Source organism: Hibiscus syriacus, unplaced genomic scaffold (genome assembly GCF_006381635.1).
Source record: "Hibiscus syriacus cultivar Baekdansim isolate YM2019G1 unplaced genomic scaffold, ASM638163v2 tig00110904_pilon, whole genome shotgun sequence".
NCBI lineage: Eukaryota > Viridiplantae > Streptophyta > Magnoliopsida > Malvales > Malvaceae > Hibiscus > Hibiscus syriacus.
In genome coordinates, this window is record NW_024062907.1 from 129392 (window position 1) to 135942 (window position 6551).

The following is a 6551-nucleotide window of genomic DNA, read 5'->3' on the forward strand; positions in this document are numbered from 1 at the left end:
TGTGAAGAATAAAGAACAGATTATATTTCTTACTTATAGTGAAGGAAACGAAATGCATGGGTTTGAGAAAGTATTATAAATGGAGAAGAGGCGTTTGTTCCAGTTCATCATTCGATAATTTCACAAATTTCTCTTGAGCCATGTCTTCACCTAATCCTCCCAAAGACCAGCAAATCATTGAAAGGTTAAAGACCTTGCATTCAGAACTTTCCAAGGCCAAGGATGACCCCACAAAGGCTTCTACATTAACTCCTCCTCGAGACGAAAAAGATGGCGATCCAAAACCCACCGCCGCCGCGCCTAATTTGCTCGATGAACCCTGCAAGGAGCTCAAGTCTATGATCAGCGCGTTTGAGGATCTGGAAATATTCGAAACCGATCTTTCCAAACCTGTCCAAACCCTAGAAAATAATGTCCTAGAAGATCTCAACGCAAATGATCCGATTGCAGGCAATCTTGACGTCATCGTTGCAAGGTTAAATTGCATGCATTCAAATCTGATTTCCAAGGCCAAGGAGTACTCGACAAAATCTTCACTCCCCTGAAAGACGGCGAAGATGGGAATTCAAAGTCCACCACCACCGACAAGCCTAATTCGCTTGATAAAGCCTGCGACGAGCTCAAGTCTTTGATCCGCGCATTTGAGAAACTGAAAAAATTCGAACCTGAGATTTTCAAACCTGTCCGAACCCTTGAAGCCAATGTTAGTAGTATCCTGAGAGATCTCCAAGAAAATTGGGACGAAAAGGATCAGATTGGTCAGCGTAATCTTGATGTGCTGACGAGCAACATCATCAAACTCAGAATCATGATCCCGTTCCAGTTTCAAGCTTCCTCCATCCAGGAAGGCTATTTTCAAACCACGAATGCCAGTGTGGGTGAGTACTACATTTACTTCCAATCTTAGTATATTTTATTGGTTGAAAATTATTTTACATTAGTTTAGTTTGCTTAATAGATTAAAGTTTATATTAAATAAGAAATTTCATAAATAAGTTCTTTTATGTGATCGAGTTCTACTATAGATGTTACTTTTATTTGTTCAATTAAGATCTCATAAATACCTTTTTTTAAGCTATAATTCGTATTATATATCTGCTTCTTTTTAGAAATCTGAATAGTCTATGATAATTAGGGATTATAATGAATCAATTTTGGATTGGACTCTGTAAAGTCCAAGTCTGATCCAATTAATAATCGGATCTTCAGACCGATCCAAGTCTGACTTTAAGTTTGAATACACAAAATTTGAGTCCAATCCAAATAGAATATTCAAGATTTGGAAGTCCTAAATTCAATTAGTTTTCTCTCTTCTTTTTTTAAGGTTTAACTGAAAAATAAGTGTCAATTTTTAATTATTTTAGGTATTTAAAGTTGTTTTTTTTTATCAAAGTAGGTGTCTAATATTTTTCAATTTAAACGTCAACGTTTTACATATTTTACATACATATACTTATACCGTTTAAATATGACATACATATACCGATATAAATGAGAACATTTCACATATTTAAACGGATCATTTGAACCTTTGGCCCTATGCTTTTTTTTAAGGCTTAAAAGTTTTAAATGTTGCTTTCAAAACATGAGGCTTATATGATTCAGACATGATATGGATCGAATTAAGATTAAATATGAATTTAAATCGAATTAGAGTTAAATTCCGACATGATTCATATATAAATTGTCACCTATTAGGACTCAAATCTTTTTTCAGATTTATATTCATTTTTTAAATTTGATTTAAATCAAATTTTTATTTCAAATCAAATCAAACTCGAGTCATATTCATACGTGTAAGAATTCAATTTAGAGAATAGCATTTTGTGTGTATGTCATGTTATATCTCAATTCATCTCATAATTTTATTTTTTTTAATTTAAATAGCATATATACATATTATGCTCGTATTCTCTTATGTGCTTAAAATATTATAAATTTATATGATTTTCAAATGGTAATAATTAAATTTTGACCTGTTTGTGTATTTATATTCTCTTAGTGTCATATTTTCATATCATGTCGTTCGTTAATTATTTTTATATTATTTTAATGAATAAAATATACAAATGGTCCCTTGATTATAGGACAATATTTTATTGAGTCACACGACATTAAAAGTTATAAACGGTCCTTTGACCATAAGATGTTGCTTTGTTCAATCTCTCGACTATTAAAGACTATAAAATAATCCTTTGATTATAGGATACTGCTTTGTTGAATCTTCCAACTATTAAAAATCACAAAACAATCGCCCGCCGATTACATATATTCCAAATTGTCCTTTTTTATTAAAAAATTGATGACAATTTGAGTTGACGTTAATCTGCTAACTGAGAGATGATAAAATTTAATCTCAGAATCTCAAACAACTCATATCATTAATCAATATGTTAATATCCAACTCAGATTACTGTAAATTTTTTAACTAAAAATGACGAGTTTAGAACATATGAAATAGTCGAGTGAGCTTTTGTAACTTTAATAGTTGATGGATTCAAAAATACATCCTACCGACAAAAAATCATTTTATAATTTTTAATAATTGAAACACTTAATAAAGTATCATCCTATAGTCAAAAAATCATTTGTATACTTTACCCTATTTAATATGATGTCTTAATTTAATTTGCATTTTGTATAATTCATTATAAACATGTATTTTAATTTTATTTTTCAAAATAATTATGATTTTATTTAATTTTATCTCATGAAAGTCGTGTTTTTAACGATTTTGTAATAATTATTTTCAAAAAAAAATTGATTGTAATTATTTTAAAATGTTTAGTTAATTAGTTCTTATATGTATATAGCGACACGAGGTTAATTATATATTCCGTTTACAAATCCTTGAACAGAGGTGCTACCTAGTCCGTACGAAGCCTATGGAATATTTGAGAGCAAGACTTTCCTGAAAGAGTTTGAAGAGCATTGCAACGGTCTTGATGAGAGGCACAAGCTGTGCTTGTTATGTTTCGCCATTTTACCAGAGAATGCCGTGGTGAAGAAGAGGCTTCTACGGTGTTGGTGGGAAGGGGAAAGGTTGTTGTCACCGTCATCAACAAAGCCAGACGAAAAGCCTTCGGTTAATTAAATTCTCCCAAAATTTGTGGAGATGGGATTCATTGAGCCTGCTACCAAGAAAAGCGTGCCACTGGTTACAAGCTATAGAATGCATCCCATTATCCGTTGTCTCGTCATCAGGCTTGCTAAGGAGGCTAACTTCTTTAGTTTCTATCCCAAGGGATACCCCGACAAAAATTTCTTCAAAGGCAAGAAAATATGCCTGGTCAAATCCCAAGGACCTTCTTGGTGGTCTAAGAAGCTTCCACTTCCAAAGGAGTTTGATCCGAATGCGGAGCAGAAGCAGACAGCGGAGGCAGAAGAGAAGAGGAGTGTAGAATTGGAGAAGAAGAAGGCGCAGGCTGGAGAGAAGAAGAGAGTAAAACGGGAGAAGAAGAAGGCGCAGGGGGAGGAAGAGAAGAAGAGAGTAGCATATCTGGAAAAGCTAGAAACGTTGTTCAATGTGAGTAAGCAGTTCCTCAATCTGCCCGAAGAGTTGTTTTCAAAGATGAAAAAAATACGAGTGCTTTATTTGGGAAGCTGGATGTGCAGTGCCGAGCACCATATACAGGTGGGGAACAAGGATTTTCTAAGAGGGTTGAAGAATATGAACAAGCTAAGGTTTCTTAGTCTCCAAGGAATCTCCGGAATCTCCAAGCTCCGGGGGTGTCTTGCCAAACTCCAGAACCTGAGGGTCTTAGATCTTAGAGCTTGTCATAATTTGGAGAAACTCCCGAGAGAGGTCGGTTCACTCAACAAACTTGCTTATTTGGATTTATCCGAGTGCTTTTTGCTGAACAACATCCCCAAGCAATTGTCCCAGCTTTCAGATCTCAAAGTCCTCGAGGGTTTTGTAATCAGTAGAAAAAGCCCTTGCACTCTCGACGACTTGAAGAAGCTGAAACACCTGGTTAAGCTCAGCATCAACGTCAACGACTATGACTTATTACATCCAGAGGCTACTACTTTCTCCATGTTTGAGAACCTTCAGAACCTGAAAATAGCATGGATAGGAGCTCGTGTCGACAAATCCCAGGTCGATGGGAAAAAAGATGCAATCAAAGACACCAAGAAGCAGGCAAGCGCATGGGGAGCATGTGCAATCAAATATACCAAGAAGCAGAAGCAGGCAAGTGCAATCAAATATACCAAGCAGCAGGCAAGTGACGCACCGTCATCAAAACCGGAGATGAAGAAGTTGATAAAGTTAGAACTCCAATGTTACCCAGGAAGAGAACCCCCTCAATGGCTGGTCCCCGAGACTCTGGAATGCCTTGAGCGTCTCTATATCAGAGGAGGAGCACTGACTAGCCTAGGTCAAATTGACAAGAAATGGAAAGTGAAGATTTTACGTTTGAAGTACTTGGCTAGTATAAAGATGAACTGGAAAGAGCTTCAAATACAATTCCCAAAGCTGGAATATTTGGAGAAAGTAAACTGCCATCAAATCGCTTTCTGCCCATGCGATTCAAGTGGACTTTGGCAGAAGGACTCCAACCAAACCTAGAATTTGCCCAACACCATTAGTGAATGAGTTCACTTAGCAGTTATCAACCTAATTGTTTTATTTCATTTACTCAATACATTCATTCATTTTATATATTTGTATCTGATTTCTTTCTTTCTTTATTTTTTATTAGTTAATTTCTTTCTTTGTATGTACAATTTATATGAAATGTGATGCGCGCGTGTTTGTTTATATATTAGAACCTGTAATCATTTTTACCTCCACGTTCCAGCAGCTTCCAGCAACAACAGCTGGTTCCCCGCTCCACACAGCAGTTGCCAGCAGCCCAGCTCCACCCGTGGCCTCTAGCAGCTCCACGTCGCCGGCAACCAAGCCATGGTCTCCCTTGCTCAACGTTCCAGCAACACCAGCTGTCCCTCCACGTCCCGGCTCCAGCTCACCACCAAACAAACAACAATCATCATTTTTTTAAGCATGTAAATGGGTTAATATATAACCCATAAAAATTACAGTGTAAAAAGGACAGAGGATACAAAGAGAATTGGAAATAAAAACACAGCAAATGTTCTCTTCCATTTGGTTTTTCGTTTATTTTCAGCTTTATTTTTCATTTTATTTTTTTTCTCTTCGAAATCAAATAGCATATTAATAAAAAAACGTAAAAGATAAGAGTGGTTTTACCTCGCTGTCTTCTCGCCGTAGGAGGAGGTGGTATCGTCGTTGTGAGTCATGGGTTTCGGGTTCAATGCTGAGAGGAGAAGCTTTCGAGGTTCCTTAGGAGGTCGTGTAGTCCCCTTTGGCCGGGTGGAAGGTCGACCGGAGCGGGGACAGCCACCGTTAGGTCGGTGGCCGACGATCGAGAGTCTTTTAGCCTCCATGGTGAGCGCCGTTCGCGGGGCATGGAGAGAGAGAGTTGATAAGTTGAGGCTTTTTTTAGGTTTTATTTGGTTCTGGCCGAAACAGCTAATATTAGGGTGTATATATTTGTTTGGGCTAATGTCCATATAGTCTCTTCAACATAATCGTATTTTTACACTCAAGTCACTAGTTTTAGGGTAAATCATTCTTAGGTCTTCAAGGTTAACAGCATCTTTACATTTTAGCCACTCATTTTAGGATTAAATCGCATTTAAACCCCCTAGTCTCTGTGCTTTCATATTATGGTCACTAGATCCATTTTTTATTTTGACCACTATGTTTTACTTTATTTTAATTTAGTCATCATACTGCCATGGTTTTTATTTGAAATCAGTCACTATTTTTATATTTATTCATTTCCAGTCACTGATTGGGTTTTTATTACTTTGTTATGATTTTGATATGATATTTGTATTTATTATGTTTTAATCCTTTAATTAACAGCTTTATTTTGGACTATAGATTTTGATTTTATTTTAATTAGGTCATTATACTTATTCTTTGATTTTAACTATGCATTTTATAATTAGATTTAATTTGGTCATCTTATGTCAATTAATTGCCTATAATTTATTTGATTTGCCTTTTAATTTAGTTTAATTTCATTACTTTAATTTTCTGTCTTTTATTTTTTTCCCATTCATTTTTTAATACTTTAATTTTAGTCTTTTAATTAGTGCATTTTATTCTCTGTTTATTTTATTTTAGTCCCATGAGTATATATGTATGTTCCATATTTTTATCACATTGAATGTCTTATTTTTTTGGATAATTCAGAAATTTATTACCCAAAATAGCAAATGTTTTGCTAAAACCAATCAACCAATCAATAAAAGAAACTAATCAGCCTAATTACAAAAAGAACCAAAGATTGGTTAGACTATACCCCAAGCATTACAAAGGTAATAATTAGTACTATCAAGTCTATTAATAGCTTTACCCCTAAGTCTAATACTAACAACTTCAATAATATCTTTAAGCAAAATATCGATCGATCTAAATCGACCCTAAAAAATTCGATGATTTCTTTCCTGCCAGATTGAGCAGATAAACGTGTTCCAAGAAATCTTCAAGATGGTGGTGATTAGGGAATTCCCTTTCC

The 6551-nt window shown here is 35.2% G+C and overlaps 1 long non-coding RNA gene across 2 annotated transcripts; it reads right to left on the reverse strand.

Annotated features, from left to right (window-relative positions):
- Positions 1-2783: 2783 nt before the first annotated feature.
- Positions 2784-5469, reverse strand: LOC120146228. 2 transcript variants are annotated; one of them, XR_005518193.1, is made up of 3 exons: positions 4790-5469; positions 4236-4566; positions 2784-4057 (listed from the first exon to the last, which is right to left on the reverse strand). It is a non-coding gene; the product is annotated as an uncharacterized LOC120146228 (long non-coding RNA). The 2 variants fall into 2 exon arrangements; XR_005518194.1 differs by having other exon boundaries at positions 4177-4566.
- Between the last annotated feature and the right edge of the window lie 1082 nt (positions 5470-6551).